Below are 19,734 nucleotides of genomic sequence, written 5' to 3'. Positions count from 1 at the left end.
TACATGTATATATTTTAAATTATATGAAACAGGAATAATGCCGACACTTGTAGTGACGAACTATACATAGTTTGTTTGAAAATTACATATGAGTATTACTGTGCATTTTGTCTCGATATGGTAGAAGTTTTAAAAAATACGTCAACATTCACAATGTCGAACAATTCAAAAGATAATTTTTAATAATGTCTAAAAGAGACAAATATATGTATATTGAAATTGTATAAGATAAAAGCATAATGCCGAAACTTATAGTGACGAACCATACAAAGTTTGTTTTAAAATTACTTAAAAGTTACGTTTTTAAGAAAATATGTGTTATCACAAGCATGAAACGAACTCACCAGTTGGTAATCCATCCTCGACTGAACACAAAACTGACACTGACAGCAAAACTTCTTGGCGTCCCGAAAACAAACCGTCTTGCTTGTGCCTTCCAAATACCTAACCAGCAAGACGCTCCAAAACAGAAAAAAAAATCTTTGGAGACGAAAACACGCGCGAAACCGTGAGCCAAATCTATCGGACGACGCAAAACCGAACTGTCCTGCTTGGGCTTCACGAAGCACTACCCAGCAAGACGCTTCGAAACAGGAAAAAAAAAAATCTCCGGTGACGAAAACATGCGCAAAACCGTGAGCCAAATCTATCGGACGACGCAAAACCGAACTGTCCTGCTTGGGCTTCACGAAGCACTCACGCTGATATGATTCGTCTACTTGTACACCAAAAATGCAAAAAAACTATTGTATTTCGATAAATAACTTCACTTCAATGATCCACTTTGCACTTTTCTTTCATAGAAATCGCATGGACGAAGACGTACCGAGCGAAATCTGATTAGCGATCAATTGAGCCACGTAGGAAACCATTTTATTATTACGTTGAAGTGCAGTATTTTGACCACTCACTATATAACAGTGAACTGTTAGTTGTGAGAGGAATAAAAACTGAGTGTGACAAAAATAAAAATAGATACGACGAATATAGGCAACGATAAGTAATAATTTTATTGCATTATTTCCAAACAAACGATCAAGATTTACCAAAATCTTATTTCACAATGGGAAAGAATCGTTTGGCATTGGTTTGTATCAGCAATATTTACTGCAAAACTAGGAAAATTGCAGGTTCTCACTGATCAAAGCTTAATACGATGGAAATTAGCACATCGCTCTGCTTTTGAAAGGCTTCAACCAAATGATTGTTTTTGGGACGAAAAGGCATTTCCATTGTTGGGTATCTTCTATCTTCTATGCATCAGAATGCAGGCCGATAAGGGAAAAGGGAGATATAGAAAGGCATACTATTTATACGGAAGATTAAATGACAGAACAAGTTTTTCAGTGAAATGATTTCCTTGCTACTTTTGTGTTATTTACTGTTACTCTTATGATTCAACAATTCTATTCTTGAATCGTTAGAACACATTTTATAGTATTACTTCCTACAAATAAACAGGATTATCATGAGACGAATTGAGATAATTTTACACCGCTGAAGAGTTGATCAGAAAACTTCCGACGACGCACAGAATAAGTAAACAAAGACGCTCTTTTAGAAACCACAAACAAACAGTGAAGGGGAGTGAAGTGCCCACAAACCCAGGCCTAATGGAAAAAAAAGTGGCGTGCATTCGTGCTCTGCTTACTTGGTGGTATACGGTGAATAATAATTCCGCACGCCTGTATTGGCACGATCCTCGTTTGGTGCACTGAACCGCGTCGGAATGTGCAATGTTGGTGGTGTTGGTCTCGGATTGGGAGGGTTTTATAACCGCGATTCGAGCAGTTTCTCGAGCAGCCACACAGATCGATCGATAAGCAATCAGCGGAAAAGTGGGAAAGGGAGAAAGGCCAAGTTGCATCGTCGTCGTCGCCGAGGACGTGTTGTTTGTGGTTGTTGCAATTGTTGGCGGAGTTGGAATTAGTGGTGGAGGATTTGTGGAAAGAAAAGGAAAAGAATGCGAGTAAATAGTTTTAGTCGTTGTTTCAAAATGCAATAAACAATTGCGGAAGTGGATAGTGATAAAGTTTTTTTTTTCTTTTTTTTTGATAAATGGCCATGGTATGTGCATGAGGTTACGCTCTGTTTGGCGTGTGAGAAATTGGAATGCGGGTTAGGTATAATGAGAATCGGACATACACTTGAACGATGTTGGATGTAGAATTGACGTAATTTAATTCTTGCCACTATGTTATACGTTACCGTTAATAAATCAATCAATAGATTTACCATGTTTTACTAAAATATATATTTCAAAGTGTTCTATCACACAAAGTATACATCTATTCGAACACTTTCGAAAATTTTCTGACGCTCTGAAAATTTCAAGAGCTTGTTCAAAATTCGTGTTTGGCTGTATACTTCTATGAATAATTTAGTTAATTTTTAATCTATTTCCAAAGTTTCATTACAACTTTAAATTTTTGCCTCTAGATGGCACTCCAAACATCTAAAAAATCTTAATAAAGATCCTGTCCATTAACTTTAGGAAATTTATAGCGGATAGGTTTGGAGATTCAAAGATGTATGAACTATTCCAAGATTAATGTTAGGTTCAGCATCCAATTCCGACCAGTGGATTATAACAGAGTTGTAACATATTTTGTTACTCAGTTAGCCCTTTTTCTCTAACAAAATATGTTATAATTTTGGCTTATTAGTAGTTAAAATTACAAAAATTATAACACAATTTCCCCTACATTAAACAAAATGTGTCATAATTTAAACAAAAATGTAACTCATTATATTTCAAGTCAAACAATTTTATAACTTATTTTGTTATTTTACACAACAACATTTTCACAAAATTTGTTAAAAGTAATTCGAATTTTTATAACAAATTGTGTTATAATTATGTTTTACTTGAAACAAATTTTAAAAAGACTTTGTAACAAGAACTTATTCTCAACGTAGAAGCACAAAAATGAAACAAAATTTGTTATTTGTAACAAAACGTGATAAAATTGTGCTACAATTTTGAACCTCCACGAATATTTGTATTGTAAGTATTTCCCTTGTTGCTATAGAGAATACAACAAGGATCTTGTCGAAAGTCTTGTCAATAAGCCATTCTTTATACTAGAAATGTTAAAAATTAATTGAGTTCAACATTGAAAAAGATTCAAATCCGAATTTGAGCTTCGAGTGAACTTATTTTTTTTGTCTTTCTGAAAAAATATAATTTTGATGGTATTTTAATCACTGCTTGTTCATCCTCTCCATACAATTTCGAGCTCTTTGGGAGACTGTTAAACGGTGAAATGAGCAATTTAAATTTTTAACGTGATTGATTTCATCTGATTCTTCTGATTCTTCTGATTTTTCGAATTCTTCTGAATCTTCAGATTTTTCTGATTCTTCTAATTCTACAAATATTTTGATTTTTTGATATTTCTTATTTACTGATTTCTAGATGCACGGTTAAAGATTTTCTACTGATTCTTCCTTTCCTTCTGATTGTTATTATTTTTCCGATTCTTCAGATTCTTGTAAATTTCTGACCTACTGATTTCTTGATTCTAGAATCAAGATTCTAGATTCTACAGTCAACTCTCCCTCACTCGATATTTCCTTACTTTATGAAATGCGCGATTTATTTAAACTAGCATAGCCCTCTGACTCAGAACTCTGGCCTCAGACTCAGGGCTCAGAACTCATAAATCTGGACTTTGGACTCTGGACTGTGAACTCTAGACTTCAATCGATAGCACGCATGAGAAATCCGAGTCTTCTAATAGCTAAACGGGGCTCTGATGTAGGTACTTAAGTAGGTTCAAATATCTATGTTGAAGATGTTGAGTCTTATTACGGGTTTGGATTAATAATTATTTATATTTAAATAATACTTCTTGAATTCTGATTTCCAATCAAATCGACCCAAGTTTCTAGGCCTCAAGAAATCTGGAGCATTGGAGAAATTTTAACCTGTATATATTTGTTTACGATATTAACCATTCTCATTGTCACTCATTTTAGAAATTTCACAGATACCTTCTCAATAGTATATACATGAGTTAAATGCTAAATTGTTCAAATTTCAATGTTGGAGATATTCTCAAAAGCATGAATTTCGTAGAATGAGTAAGCCAACGATTTTAGGTAGACTATTCAGGCAGTGCAAATACCATGCCCACACAGTTACGGATCACCCACAGTGACGGATCACTTTGGCGTTCAACATCGGATAACTCGCTCAAAACATTAACGTTGACGTAAAACATATTTTTCCCATGTTATACTATTTGTCTTCTACCATTTGTAATGTTAAGCACAACATTCAACCGCTAAATAACGGTGTATTTGACAAATGTTTAGTTAGTAGCACACATCTATCATTATATGGTCGTTTCCTGTAAGAAGTGCCGTCAGCATTCATAAGCTCCCACATGTGGTAAAATTCAAATGTTATAGCATATTTTATGCTCGTTCGTTTCGATTTAGTATGTATCTTTGGAAAACATTTTACTTGAATTTTTATTCTAAATACCGAATATTAGCACTTCTAACTAGTGATCCATAATATGAACCAGGAAATGATTGTTTACCACGGTTATGGATCACTTCCAAAGAATGTTGATTTCTGCTATTTTATGCATTGGATTCGACATTTTCAGACAATAGCACTAAGGATAAAACTAATAAAACATCAAGGTTTGTAAATTTCATTTTTTAGCAGACAAAAATGGGTGGAAAACTTGGCGTGGAGCGCAAACAGTTCATGTCTCAGTTACTACAATGCAGTATCACAATAAAAAGGGCATTTTACCCATGTTTCCAGCTATTTTTGGCAGTAATATATGACACATTGTTAACATTCGTCATACCATGCAATACAGATGCATTGAGTTGAAAATCTCTTGATTTTGGGCACTGATCCGTAATATGTCACAATTTGATCCATAATATTAAAATTGATCCATAATATGGTTATCAGGAACCGATACAATTTTTAATTTTTTTGCAATCCTATGTAAATATTACACTCAAAACAGTTTACTAACCGATGTTCCAATTTGAAACGATTCGATTCGTGCTTTTAAATTACAATTTTACGTTTTCCACGTCGTTTTATTGAATTTTATAGGTTGGACTCCACACTATTTGATCCATAACTGTGGGGTCATGGTATTAATTTTCTTTTAAATCCGAGACCATTATGGAGGGCGCGAACAAATATCAAGGGCACAAACTTGAGTACAAACAATTAAAATACAAAAAGTTAATTATACAATTTTTTTACGTTTTATAACATCCAAACTTATTCTCAAGTTTAATTCATTAAGGGATTTTTAATGAAATTTCCACAGAAAATCCGAAAATTTTCTTAAGGATCGTTCAAGAACTCCTACAGAAATCATTCTAGGAATTTATCAAGGTTTTGATCACAAATTCCACTGAGGAGCCCTCTGAAAACCACTGGAGGGATTCCTTGGCGTACCGTTGGTAAAAAAATCCCGTGGTTTTCCTGAGTATTCCTTTACCACTAGCTTCAGGGATTATTTGTTTCATTTATTTCAAATCTACTTCCTGAGATTTATTTGAGGATTTTTCTTCTGGTATTTATCTTAGATGTTTGAATTCCTCATATAATTGGAAATCTTTTTAGATACGTCCCTCATTTTTTCTAGGGAGCTCTTCATGGATTCATCCATTATTACAATGAGTTCTTTAAGTGATAAAAGCAGTAATATTCCCAGAAATTTTTAAGCGATTCTACCAGTTTCTTCAAGATTTTATTACATATTCTTACATGACTTCTGTTATAAGGAGTTTCTCAAAAATAAAAAAAAAGAATCAATAAATTTCAGGAATTTTGACAGAGTTCCAGGAAAATATTTTTACTTCAGAAGAATTCCTGCATGATTTTTTAAGGTATATTCCAAAATAAACCTCTATGAGATGCCTCCTAGATCTGTATCAAAAACCACTAAAAAATTCAATGATTTGCGCAATACTAAAATAGAGCCTTCGCTTTGGTTTCAATACCTAAAAAATAAGGCGCTCTCGGGCTAGACATTGGATATCAATAGAAAGCGTTGTGTTTGGATGAGCATCTAATTCTTCCGAAAAAGTTGCACTTTGCGAAAAAGGACCACGTGATTATTGAGCTAAAATCGAATTCAGGTTAACTTCTGCGTTCATGAGTCCTCTCATGGCGTAGGGGTAACGCGCCCTAACTAGAGATCAGGGAGCCGTGAGTTCTATTCTCACTGAGAAGACGTGTAACTTTTTCGCAAAACTTCACATCAATTTGTCCATTCAATCCAATTGCAAAGTATAGGTAATGTTAAGCTTTTCGGTAGTCTTAAAATTACGTTTTTTAATATTAAACGTTTTTGGCAAAAATATGCAGGTATGTGTAAGCTAATAAGACATATTTTGGCCCCCAAATCTACTTCCGCACCGGGCCCTCAAAACCCTAGCTACGCCACTACTGGTGAGGGGTGTGAGAGTTAGCGTTGGGCATATTTGACCCGAACATCGATGTTACTGAATCGATTCAAATTTAATATATCGAATCGATTCACCGATTTAATCGAATCATTTGAATCCATGTTCTCGAATCGATTCAATTTGCAAGCGGATATGAAAACTTACGAAAACGTGGTCTCAAAAATATACCAAAAGCTATTTTATATGGTTTTTAAATTCCTTCAATTGATTTACGTTGGAGATTAAATGTTATATATTAAACACTTCAAGTTTAATTCATAATTAGGTTTATAGTTCATCAACTCACTAAACAATTTCATTCTTTTGAATCGAAACAAAAAATCGAATGAAGAAAATCGATCCACTCGATTTTGAAAGCTCCTAACATCGATTCAAAAAATCGATTAATCGAAACGAAAAAATCGATTTTCGGAACATCGATTCAAAATCGCCCATCGCTAGTGAGAGTACAAAAACCAACAAGCTGCTGACCATGAAAGCGAAACGAACATTGCAGGAAATGTCGAATGTTTACAACATTGGTGTAAACGCGTTAAGAATTGCATTCGAAAATTTGGTACTATTTGAACTATTTAGGTCACCACCTTATCTTTCAGTAGCTTAGCTGAGAAAGTACACATCTAGCAGGTCGTGGTTTCAAATCCCATCTAAGCACATGATTTTTTGGTTCTTCAGGGTGGCCACCAAATATCCATTTCGAAATTCCCTTTTTTTCCCGGTTTTCCCGGTATAATTTTTAAAATTTTCCCGGTTTTTAATTGAAGGGCCCAAATTCAAAAGGGTAACTCTTAGGCCGTATTTTAGGTGATTTTTACGTCCAATAGGATAAATAATATTATTCGTAGAAGATTGGCTTGTTTTTTGGCTCCCGTACAATTGATATGGAATGAAAAATTGCTGAAAAAGTCGATTTGCCCAAAACCATTTTCTTTACTTACATCCCTTTGCTTCGAACCCTCTGAATTGTGCCAATAGGCAGAATTACACTCATGACACTTTTGATTCACTTCGCCAAGGGGTCGTTTTAAATTTGATAGCCCATATTTACCAACAACTAGCTGTTCCGGCAAACGTTCTATTGCAGAGTAGGCTGTAGAGGCATTAGAAAAAAAATCCTGAAGTTGAACGAAATAAAGCATTTTTTAATTATAACTGAATTAAATTTGAAGTTATTTTATTACGATTTAAGACTCAAGAATCCACCATTCAATCATCAGCTATAATCAATTATGAAAAACCAGGTTTTTCGTTCAAATTTAATGAAATCCTCATGGAAATCTTTCATCGTATTATAGATAGCAAGTGCAGTGCAATAATAGGTTATCTTGAACATTGTTTCCATTTTGTAACAAAAAAAAAAAATGTTTTGAAAATTTGCAAAACGATGATGGTTATTTTCCTCTTTACGAAAAATGAGACACTGTTCACAATAATTTTATTGAATTCAAACTTTTTGTGGTATAAATTATTAGAAAACATCATCACGATTAAGTACATTTTATTCGAGAAATTGAATGTGAAATTTATCTAAACTCCATCAAGTACCTGTTGGCCATCATACAATATCGCCCAACTTTTCAATCGCCAAACAGCGCGCTGCACAATCTAAGAAAGTTCATTTATTACTCCAAAACATGCATTCTACCTGCTGCAGCATTCACCTGTGTCTCCCTTCCGCGCTCTAAGCCAGCAGTGGATTATTGTTTCCTGAGAAGCAATCCCATCTGTTTCGAATTTGTTTTCATTCACAAAGCAAGCAAGCCAAATATAACCCACCGAGAACACTGTCGCTGTCGCTATCATCCGCATCACTGTTCCGAACATATTTACCGACAGGACAGGTTTCGTAGTAAAAAGGCGAAGCACTACCTATAGGGTGGATGTACCGTTATTCGGTCATAGCATCAGGATTTTTCACTCCAGTTTAAGTTTCGGTTTACGACACAAGTAGGCAAAAACCGTTTAGAGTTCATTAAATCACTTAGAATAATGTGACAACAATCCTTTTGAGCATGATTGACCGCCCGCAGTTGCTACTTCGTTATTGTAAGAACAGCTGTACTTACACAGGGAACCAACAGACGGTACTCAGGATCAGTAAAATCCTCAATGTGTAAATACTGGTGCTCTCATTATTGTAACAAACAATAACGGCGTTGATTGCGTTCGATGCAGGTCAATTTGGGGATGGGAGGGAAATTTTGACGCGTTACTTGCCTTATGGAAGCCGAGGAGTCCTCTGCACTTCCACAAGAAAACACTGGGAGTAGCAGCAACACTACTCGGACAGTATTCAGAAGTTTTCTGATTGATTTATAAAACATGCATTTCCTTTGAGTGACGTATACTGGTACACCTACTCTACCATAATACAGTAGCATGTCAGTCTATTTTAAGACGTAACATTCACCTTTAGGTACACCGCTCTGAAATACACCGGGAAAGCGACTTTGTGAAGGTACCTAATGGTAAGACAAAACGATTCACGACAAATTTCACGCTGTGGCAGTCACACCTCCCACGTGTTTTCTACGAGGGAGGGGGAGGACCAGATCCATCTCAACGAAGGAGCTAAAAGTTGTTTCGGTTCTGCTCTTGGTTGGCATGGTGAATTTCTGCGTGTGGCACGTGTTGTCTCTCGTTTTCTTCCTCGATGCGAGTTGAACTTTATAATTAGTTCTGGGAGTGCGGACACTTACAGTGCTTCCCGCGTTGAATTGACCATTGTGTCCAACCGTTGACTCTTGGGCGTGACAGACAACGCCACAAAGGCTGCCAAAACCACGAGCTGGGACACATTTCGGTGTCACGTTTTTGCTAACGTTGTGACCTTCAACTGTTTGCCAAAGATGCGTGGTGGGAATGTGTTTTTGGGTGGGGTTGATGGACGATTGTTTTATCATGTTTATGACAATTATGTTACATTTTTAGTAACAAATTCATTTTTTTGTGGCTCATTGTTTGTTCCTAAATTTTTATTTAGGACTTCTTCAAGAATTCAACTAGGGATTCCCCCAAGAAATTTCTTAAGGATTATTTTCAGAGATTCGCCCAAAAAATGGTCCCATGAATTTCTGAAGTAATCTTCAATGAAACTTTCCGAGGAATACCTGATGAACTCCTGCAGGAAAGGACTTCTGCAAGGGTTTAAAATCTAGAAGATCATTGGAGCAATTTGCTGAAGTTAACTTTTGAAAATGCTGAGGAGCCCTCAGATAAATTCCTCATAAAGTGGTCTCTGGACGAATTAGTTGCGAAATCCTAAGGCAGAATCTGTGAAGTATTTTCGAAAGAAATGTCTTAAAAGGCGCTTTAATAATTATCGGATTAGGAGCCTCTGCACTAGTGTCGGATTTAGTGAATATTCCCTAACCTAAACCTAATGACAATCCGAAAGCGTTCCTGGAGTACGATATCTATAGCAAGTCCTTAGAGAATTTTCGGAGTAATCCTTATGGAAACCATTAGATGAATGAGCAATGGACAGTTAAAGGATTTCCTGCAAGGAACTTTGAAGGAACTTCTGGAAGCATTCTTTGAGGAATTGTTGGTAAGATTTGTTGGAGGTATTCCTAAGAGCAAATCTTTTGAGAAATTTATGATAGGTTCCTTGGAAGAGTTCCTGAATGTATTCTTGAAGGAATAACTCGAGGGATCTGTTAAGGATTATCACTGGATCCTTAAAGATCTACACCTGGATGCTCTACAAGGAATGTTCCACTAATTCAGTTTGAAACAAATTAACTTGCTGCTCAGAGCATTGTAAAGACAAATAGGTATAAATGTATAAAAGTATTTGTCAATTTGTCCGTTGAAACACAGAAACTTTCAAAACCTTTAGTTTCAAATTACGAAAAAAATTGTTGTTTTATACGTCTATGAATGATGATTGCAGTCCAGTCGATCATTACGATAAACAAAAAAAATGGATCTCTTTTGAGTTTGAATTCAGGTTTGAAATAATCGCTATTAGGGATTTCTGCGAAATTGCAGTATTGTACTCAAAACAAACCACGGCAGTCCCAACTTTTGCATGGCAAATATTTAGCATGCAGCGTGGTGTTAAGAAGCCAACCCGATCAATTAAAAATTAATCGTACAATTGAACCCATTAACCGCCAAAAAACCACCGCCGCACAGTAACCACTTTGATTTACATTCCGAATGACATAATGGACCCGGGACGTTATAAAGTGTTAACATCGGCACATCACCCTGCTCAGAACCACCGAGGGTGTGTGTTTGCACAATTGAACTTGAATAAATAATTACACACATACACTTTCTCTGCCTCTCAATTGCCATGGGAAACCACCGACGCGCAAAATACACTCGTTTCGATTGGGTTGCCCTCACTCTAGGGTGGTTCAAATTGAAAAAGAAGAAGTGTTGATAGACTCACACTCAAATCTCAATCAATACGCTCTCTCGTGAGAGCAAACTCATTAGAGATCTGCTTCGAAAAACTCACGCTTGAGATTTTGGTGCAAAATCACTCAATCAACTCAAACCGTAAAAAATGACTCAGTCGCAAAACCCGTCAAAAACTCGTGAAACTCGAATGTTGTTGTTTACGTTAGAAAGGATTACTATAATTTTACCAGACTAACAAGAAATTATTGCCGTGTGTGAGTAAACTGTTGAAATACGACATAATGAGTCAAAAATGTGAGCCAACTCATCCATGATTTTTTGACTATTGAGTTGCGTGATTGACAACTCACGCATGACAAATTTCAAGCATGAGTTATGATAAATTGAGTTTTTTTTACAACACTGAAAAAGTTACAAATTTTTTTTTCCCATTTGCTTACCGAGCTTATAATATAAATAGAGTTTGTTCATGCACAACCAGAATAGAACAGCCCCACTGTACATTATTGGTAGCAGATCATTGATGATTATCAGCATACATGCAGTAGCTTAGAGTTCGCGCCATAATCAGTGTATATGTGTATGCTTCAAAGTTAGGTTACAGTTTGTGCCAATACAGTTTGAACCTCAATATATCAGTCGAGTTTGTGTTGAAGAAACCATATTTTAGTCGGTGCAATACATCCCAGTTTGAAACGAATTCTTGACTCAGTTTTTCCATGAAGAAATACCACTCGACAGTGATCCAAAACCAACAGACGCTCTTATGTGCGTTAACAGAGTTCTATCAACCATTTTGGTGACTAGAAAACGTTGATGGTTTAAATTAAAATATATATGAAAAAAAACTACAGTAATACTATAATTTCTTAAGCTTTAATGAAGAAAGTTACTGAAGAAACAAATTTATTTTGAACTAATTTTGTTTTAGGTTTTTGCATTCACGTTGTGCGAGTGGGAAAAGATATTCGTGTTTAGTCGACGGAGGATGGCCAAATAGAGAGCTCGTTTTATGATTATGATAACACATTTTATCGTGACAACGCTACGTTTATGTAATTTTCAAACAAACTATGGATGGTTTGTCACTACAAGTATCGAAATGATTTATACACATACCTTTCATTTTTCGTCATTATTAAAATAAATTATTGAACAGTTCGATACTACGGATGTTGGCGTACTTTTAAATCATCTACCAATATCTTTTCATCGCGAGACAAAAATGCAAAACTAGTTTTAAGTAAGAATCGCATTTTTTCCTCTCATCCATGGTTCGTATCACCGACCAAAGGTGACTCCCAGATCTTTTTCCTTCCTCACTAATCAACACCCTTCCCGTGATGATTGTGGAGATGCAGAGGTATTCTCGGTCTCTAGAAGCAACAATCATTACACACTAACATTCCTTCCTCATCCCAACTGACTGTAAGGACTTGGCCGGCGCCGTTATTGATTAATAATATGAGAGCTGCTAAAATGTGCACTTCGAGAGTAGGCAGAAAGCCCCATCCCTTGTTCATTTGAATCGAAGTGCAATTCTTACGATTTCCGATCAATCACAGAATAGCAATCGTTGGCATGTAGAGTCAGTCTACGCTACTTGAACTTAAATTACAGTACTATCGGTTTTTTTTTTGCCATACAAATCATACCGTTTTGACTCATATTCCAAACACTTAAGGCCAACAGGGAGTCGATATTTGTGAAAATTTTAATTTCTTCACAAAGTCTGACTGTTAGCTATTGTGTTTGCTGATAAAAATATTTATTCAAACTTGATTAGTATTAGTTTTACGTGAAAGTATGGAACAACATTTTGATTCAAATGCCGAACGCTGTGTTCATTCTGTCTCATATTCCGAACACTTTGATTTAAATTGCGAAGAGCACGAATAAATCATATTCAAATAAATAATTTCGCGAATAAATTCATCTGAGCTAGTTCTACTGGTCTCGAACTAAAGAATCACCACTATTCCCGAGATATAAAATAGATTGGAAGACGTTAAAATTGAATTGCAATTGGCTGACAAATTCCTGGTAATTTGATGACATATTTCAGCGAAACATTTCAACCATATCGTCATACAAAAAACTAGTGTTAGGAATATGAGTCTGTTCGGAATTTGAGACAAAACGGTACTTCGTCTTTGGCCAACTTTAAATCAGTAACGAAAATGTTGAAAATTTTACATAACCCTATTTTCATAAAAATTATAAGCAAGACATGGGAAATTAGATTTTATTTTTGTGTCTGTAATTTGAACCACCCTACTCGCACACGTTACACCCTCACCTCCCGCGCTCCCCAGATGTCGTTATATCGCAGTACTTACGGTTCGATTCCATCCGAATCAACAAAACAAGGTTCAATATCAATTCCATAATTAATGACTACGTATATCGGATTTGAGCGAGTAGGGGGCCAAGTCGGTTTCGAACTAATCGCTCGCGTTTCGGACGGCTGCAAGAAAATGACCGGCCATCGGTATAAATGTACCTAGTTGGGAAATCTTCCATCCATTTGGCAATTTGGAAATGGAATGAGGGAAGTTGGTGTTACTTAGCCGTTTAAGTGGTTCAATATTTCAAGGTTAATTGACGTTAAGGGCGTACCTAACGGTAGATCGACGTCATGGTGATGGAGTGGGGGTCGAATTGAATTACATTCGCCGCTTAGCTATTGAGCTAGGAAGAAGCTCAGTAGCTTAGTTGGTAAAGCACCCGTCTAGCACATAAGAGTCGTGTGTTCAAATCCCACCTGAGCACGCAGATTTTTGTTCCCTTTTTTCTCTCTCAATTTGGTCAATCTTTCCATACGCGCAATGAGTGAATTATCAGTTGAATTCAGCGAAAAAAAGTGGTTTACCTACATATTGAGTCGGAATTTATCTCACCTCTCAAGCCTCTCCGTATGTTACCCCAAACCCCAATCGAATCAAAATCCCATTACGGCCATAATGCATTTAAATTTTATGATTTGTTTATGTTTATCGGCAGTCGCAAGAGATACCGTCGTATCGTCTGGTTCAGAATTGCGCACTTGCATCCAAAGTAAAGCTCTTCTTTCTCACACTACAGTAATTCGAAAACATTGACATTTTCAGCATGGTCCTTTGGCAAGGAACTCAACCAGCAGCAAGACAGTTCACGGTAAGGGTATGCGATATTGCGAATGATTCCGTCAAAAAGCGTTCGGAGCGAAATTCCGCTGAACTTCACGGAATGCAATGAGCAAGGTTCTTAATTCTCACTTACTGTCTTGAACAATTTTCAGCGAAAAGCTAAATTACCCGTGAACAAATATATAGATAGAATTCGATCTACTTCGTCGTAAGCGCTATTATTCGTCGTGTCAAACTTAAAATCTTTCACTTCGGCGGATGTTCAAACTAACCTGCAACATAGATTGATTTTCCAAGTGTAATTTTGTGAAAGCTGTTGTGGTTCTTCTACTAGTACACACAAAACGCAATAAAACTACGGTATTTCGATAAAAACATCATTTCAATTATTCACTTTGCACTTTTTCATAGAAATCGCATAGACGAAGACGTACCGCGCCAAATCTGATTATCGATCGACTGAGCCGCGCCATATTACTATTCACATTTCTTCCCGCGCCTCTGTATGACTTACTTCATTGGACACTCATGACAAAATGTCGAAAGGACAAAAGGTCGAAAGGACAAAAGGTCGAAGAACAAAAAATAAGGGACAAAAGGTCGAAAATCATTTTTCAAAGGAAAAATTTCCCACAAAGTAAATCATTTTCGACCTTTTGACCTTTTGTCTTTCGACCTTTTGTCCTTTCGACATTTTGTCCATAAACCCTTATTTAAACTTTGAAACACCATCGTACATCTTCTCTGAAGGATTTCATTCCAATCACATGCCGTAAAACTTCTATAATCCACGAAATTTCAAGAAATTCTCCCAACGACCGCATACACTTGAGTATGCAAACGAAGTTTTTCAGTCGTCCGGACTAAGACAAAAAAAAAATAAAAAAAAGCCCATCAATGTGTGCGTGATGTTCGGCGTAGAAAACGAATCCTTTGATTGTGATTGTTTTCGCTGTACTGTGAGCCGTCAGGCGTTTGTTTGGTCAAAAGTAATTGTGCTGATATGGTTGAGCTGTATTTTGATGGGGCTAATAAATTTTAAGGGAAATCCACATATTTCATCATGCTGTAGGAATGGAGAGGGATGCCCGAAGATCTAAATAATCTAGTTAACCATTTTATTATAACGTTGGAGTAGAGTATCTTGACCACTCACTATATCACAGTGAGTCGTTATTTGCGAGACGAATCAACCTGATTACAACCGATATAAAAATGGATGCGACGAATAACGAAGCAACGGTTAGTAATAATTTCATTACATTAGGTCCAATAAACGATCAAGATTTATCAAAATCTTATTGCACAACGCAAAAGCCGTCTAGGAAAAGAATAGTTTGGAATCGGTTTGTATCAGCATCATTCACTGTAATACTGGGGAAATTGCTGGCTCTCACTGTTAAAGCCTAATACGATGAATATTAGCATATCACCCTACATAGTCACAAGCTATGAGTGCCGAATTGAATTTTTCAATAAAAATTCAAAAACTAATCAATGTTACCACGGATTACGGTTTCAGTAAATTGTGGTTTGTCGTCAAACATCTTACCAATTTGTTAGATATATCTTCAGTAGTATGGATTCCTGAGATTTGAACAGCTAGGTTTGGGATATAAAACTTAGTGAACTTAGATCTTTCCATTCAGATTCGTATGATTGCTATCTGTTTTCAAGTTATTTTCATTAGCTTTTTAGTGCATCAAAAGAAGTTCTCTGAGAGTTCCATTTCAAAGTTGACTAAATAACCTACCAACTACTTTCAAACTCATGGCTAAATAACCTACCAACTACATTCAAACTCAGTTCCTTGGGGAGAATTTCAGGGACGTCTTGGAAACTCTTTGAATATCTCTGAAAACCCCCTACTTATTTCGTGGGTATCCTTTGAACCCTCTGAGGAACTTTGAAACCACTTTCAATCACTTTGAAAATATCAATAACAGCTTGCGAGCCTCTGAGAATTCTTCGAAAGTGGCGGAAAACCCTCAAAAATTTCTGAGGACATCCAGGAAACTTTTGGAAATCCCGTAACCTCTGTGAAATCTTCTGGAATCAATGAGAACACTAAGAGAACCTCTGGTTATCATTTGGAAGCCTCTGATAAGCTTTTGGTAACCCTTTTTATGCTTCTAGGACAGACCTGCCCAACCTTTTTGAAGCTCGGGCCAAATCGCAGAAACAATTTTGCTTGGCAGGCCAGGTTTTCAAATCCACAGAGAAAAATCAGTAAATGAAGCAAATTTCTTCTGTGGAATCATGCAAAACTCATGCACAGGATATTTTGAAGACTCTACCAAAGAAATTTTGAACGCTTGGAAACTAATGTCCAGGATTTTAAAGAAATCTTACTCAGAATTCTGCCAGAATTTCATCTAGAAGGGTGCAGAACCACTTGGGCACTTCCATGATTCGCTTTGGCATGGGTTATTTTCACGGACGAATTGTCTGAAACTTTGCAATAAGAAGTAGTAGCTTCAAAAAAAAGCCACTGCCGAAGTGAATCAAAAGTGCCAAGAATAGGATCCGGCTCCCTATGATTCGAAATCCTGCATAAGATTTTGTGAGGCTTTTGACCTGGAGTGAAGAGCTTTGGCGAAATTCTTGGTCAGAATTCTGTTCGGGATTTCACAAGAATTGTGCCTAGGATTTCTTGAGAATATTGCATAGTAATCTTTTTGAAATCCTACCTTGAAATCATCGAGAATGCTGTCATTTTAATCTTAGCCAGACTTTAAGAAACTGTCATATTAAATTCGACGTAAATCTTGGCTAGATGTCTGTGGAATCTTGTTGAAGATTCTGTGAGAATCCTGCCTATGTTATCCGTAAAAATCGTGTGCAGAATTCATGACAAATCTTGTCTAAAATTTTCTAAAAGCCTGCCTGTTTTTTATAACCCTGCCAAGGATTCTCACTCCCATGAATTGGTTAAACTTATTTCTAAGATTCTGGGAGAATTTTTAGATTCAGAAAAGTTATGTTTGAAAATTAAGCCTTTTGGCAATATTTTTTGTTCTGGCTTAATTTCGATTGTAGAAGGAAGTCAATATTGAAAAATGTATCTTTAACAAGATGAATCTAATAAATTCGAACTTCTCTAGTTAGATTCATTTGCAGATTAAATTTTACCAGTTTTTTAAACTCCAATCGACAGTGCCTAAAATTAGACTGCAAATTCAAGACAAAGGTTTTGAATGATTCCAAGGGATTCTAATGATGAGAAAATTCCAAAACAAAATAAATAATAACCCAGTCAAAATATTCGTTCCAAGCTAAATTAAAAACTAAAACAGTTAGCCTTAGTATGTCTAACTTCAAGTAGGCCCTTTGAGCCGAAAATGAGAAAAGTCTATAAAAACTCTGCGGGTCGCACAAAATGCGGTCGCGGACCGTACGTTGGGCAGGCCTGTGCTAGGACCTTTTTGAACAACTTCTGGAAGACTCGTTTCTGGCATTAGGCTAAAAATAACCTTTGACAATACCAGAAGGAAGCTTTAGTTAATTTCCGAGAAATTTCGTGCCATATCGGATTTCGTATCAACATGAGAAAAATGCATATCCCATACCCTAAGTTTAAAGAAACTTTCCAGTTCTTTTCCCACAGTGAGCAATCGGATGATATTTTTCGTGGTTGGCAGCATCCAATTTCGCGCAACCCCCACCACTCTGGATGTAGACTTTATATTTTAAACATTGACTGCGCGGTGGCACCTTGGACCTTGAGGCCAGGCCAGTAAGCATGGAATAAATTATTTAAATAAAGTTAAATACAGAGTTTTGTCTTTGCCGAACGGGAAGGCAGTTACATTTCATCGAATTGCCCCGTTAAGAATCATGTGATCCGATAAATCAACCGAGCAAACCGCTACCCACACAATTGCAATAATGCACAGTGGGCAAGATTAAAAAAAAATAATCAAGCGGATTTTTACAAACATGCATTAGGATTGCAGACCTTGTTTTGGGCATAGTCACCCTTTTTTTAATTTTAATAGAAACAAATTTCTACAAAATTGCTGTTTTCCATACATTTTGAGGCTCTCAACTCTTTCAAAAAAAAAAACGGATGTTCAGGCAAACTTAGACAAGAAGCTTCACCTCTAATCGATTCCTTAGACTTGAAAGAGCAATTGATCAATGATAGACAAAAAAAAACTTTGCATTCGAGACCAGTGTTGACAGACTCACACTCAAATCCTAATCAATGAGCTTTCCCACGCGAGCAAACTCAAGAGAAATCTGTTCCGAAAATCTCATGATGGATTTTTTCGTGCAAAATCACTCAATCACACTCAAGCCGTCAAGAATGATTCAGTCATAAAGTCCGTCAAAAACTCGTAAAAACCGAATGTTGTTGTTCACATTAGAACGGATAACTGTAATTTAACCAGACTAACGAGAAATCCTTGCTTTGTGTGAGTAAACTGTGGGAATACGAGACAATGAGTCAAATGAGCCAACTCATTCGTGAGTTTTTGATTGCTTAGTTGCCTGATTGACAACTCACGTATGAAAATTTTCAATTGTGAGCTATGAGAATTCGAGTTTCTCACAACACTGATTCGGGAAAGTTGAATCTTGGTTAAAATGAGTTACCAGCCAAAAAACCCAAGTTAAGAACTAATTTTGCACGAGTTTTGGTGAATATAAAACAGTTGAGTTTTAAAGCAAAAGTTGAGGCTCATTTGAATTAATTAGGATCAAAACACGAAGAAAAACACATTTATTTTTACTTTTCCTATGTGTTTTAATTATCTGATATGTTAAAATTTGTTTTTCAACTAAAACATATTTGGAAACTGAGCTTTTGCCCGCTTTTCGGAAAACTGCACCTCTGTGATGCGACTGGACTCGACTCACATTCGCAAATCGTCGAACAAGATTCTCACTGGGGGCAACTTCTGGCAGGTACCTTCACCGGATGGAAAAGGGCGTCAAAAGTCGTTCGTGAAACCTGTTCTCGCGTTCTTGCATTGCCAGTTTTGCATAATCAACCGGGGAGTGAGTGTATCTATTTTCTGTCATTTCAGGGTTTATTTCGGCCCGGTGTGCCATGGATGATGCAGATGCTGTTATGTTGCGCTCCAGTTGGTGAGGATATCCTCTGGCCTTCGGGAATAATGGTGAGAACTGAGACAGCTTGCGGGCACATTGACTCTGTGGAACGGGTGGGAGTAAGTTACGAAAGTGCGACGTTGGGAAAGACGGATTCGTAGAATTTAAATGAGAGGCTCAGATGTAGAAACTTGCCATTTTATTAGGTTCACCTTCGATACAAGGTACACCAGTTGTCGTTATTATATTATGACACCCAGTATAATTACCAAAATCAGCTATTGAAAGACTTCTTTGTATTGAAGAACGTCTTGTTTTAATGTTCTGTAGAACTGCCTAAGAAGCAGAACCATTTTGAACTCCAAATACCTTTTTCAAAATCTTGACATTCAGAAAATTGAAGCTCCAAAGTTACAAAGTATGTGTTCTTTAATTGACAGAAGTTTTCTATATATTTTTTTTCTAAGGAAGGTTACTCATAGTGTAAATAAGTGCCCGGTGAAGTAAGTCACAAAAAGTGGCGTGAAGAAATATGAATCGTAATGTGGCGTGGCTCAGTCGATTGCTAATCAGATTTTATCGAATACTCTAGTTTTATTGAATTTTTGGTGTACAAGTTGATGAACCATAACAGCTTTCACAAAAATACACTTAGAAAACGAATCCATATTGTAAATAAGTTCGAATATCCACCGTAATGGTCCAAAATTCGTCG

The 19,734-nt window shown here is 36.5% G+C and overlaps 1 long non-coding RNA gene across 1 annotated transcript in view; it reads right to left on the bottom strand.

Annotated features, from left to right (window-relative positions):
• Nucleotides 1-761: 761 nt before the first annotated feature.
• Nucleotides 762-19,734, bottom strand: part of LOC110679655 — a 49,658-nt gene continuing 30,685 nt past the window's right edge. Inside the window, exon 3 of the long non-coding RNA XR_002502685.1 lies at nucleotides 762-1,714. This is a non-coding gene — a long non-coding RNA (uncharacterized LOC110679655). The remainder of the gene's footprint in view (nucleotides 1,715-19,734) is intronic.

Source organism: Aedes aegypti, chromosome 3, assembly GCF_002204515.2.
Source record: "Aedes aegypti strain LVP_AGWG chromosome 3, AaegL5.0 Primary Assembly, whole genome shotgun sequence".
NCBI lineage: Eukaryota > Metazoa > Arthropoda > Insecta > Diptera > Culicidae > Aedes > Aedes aegypti.
The sequence above is the reverse complement of the archived record's forward strand: the minus strand, read 5'-3'. Positions and strand labels throughout refer to the sequence as shown.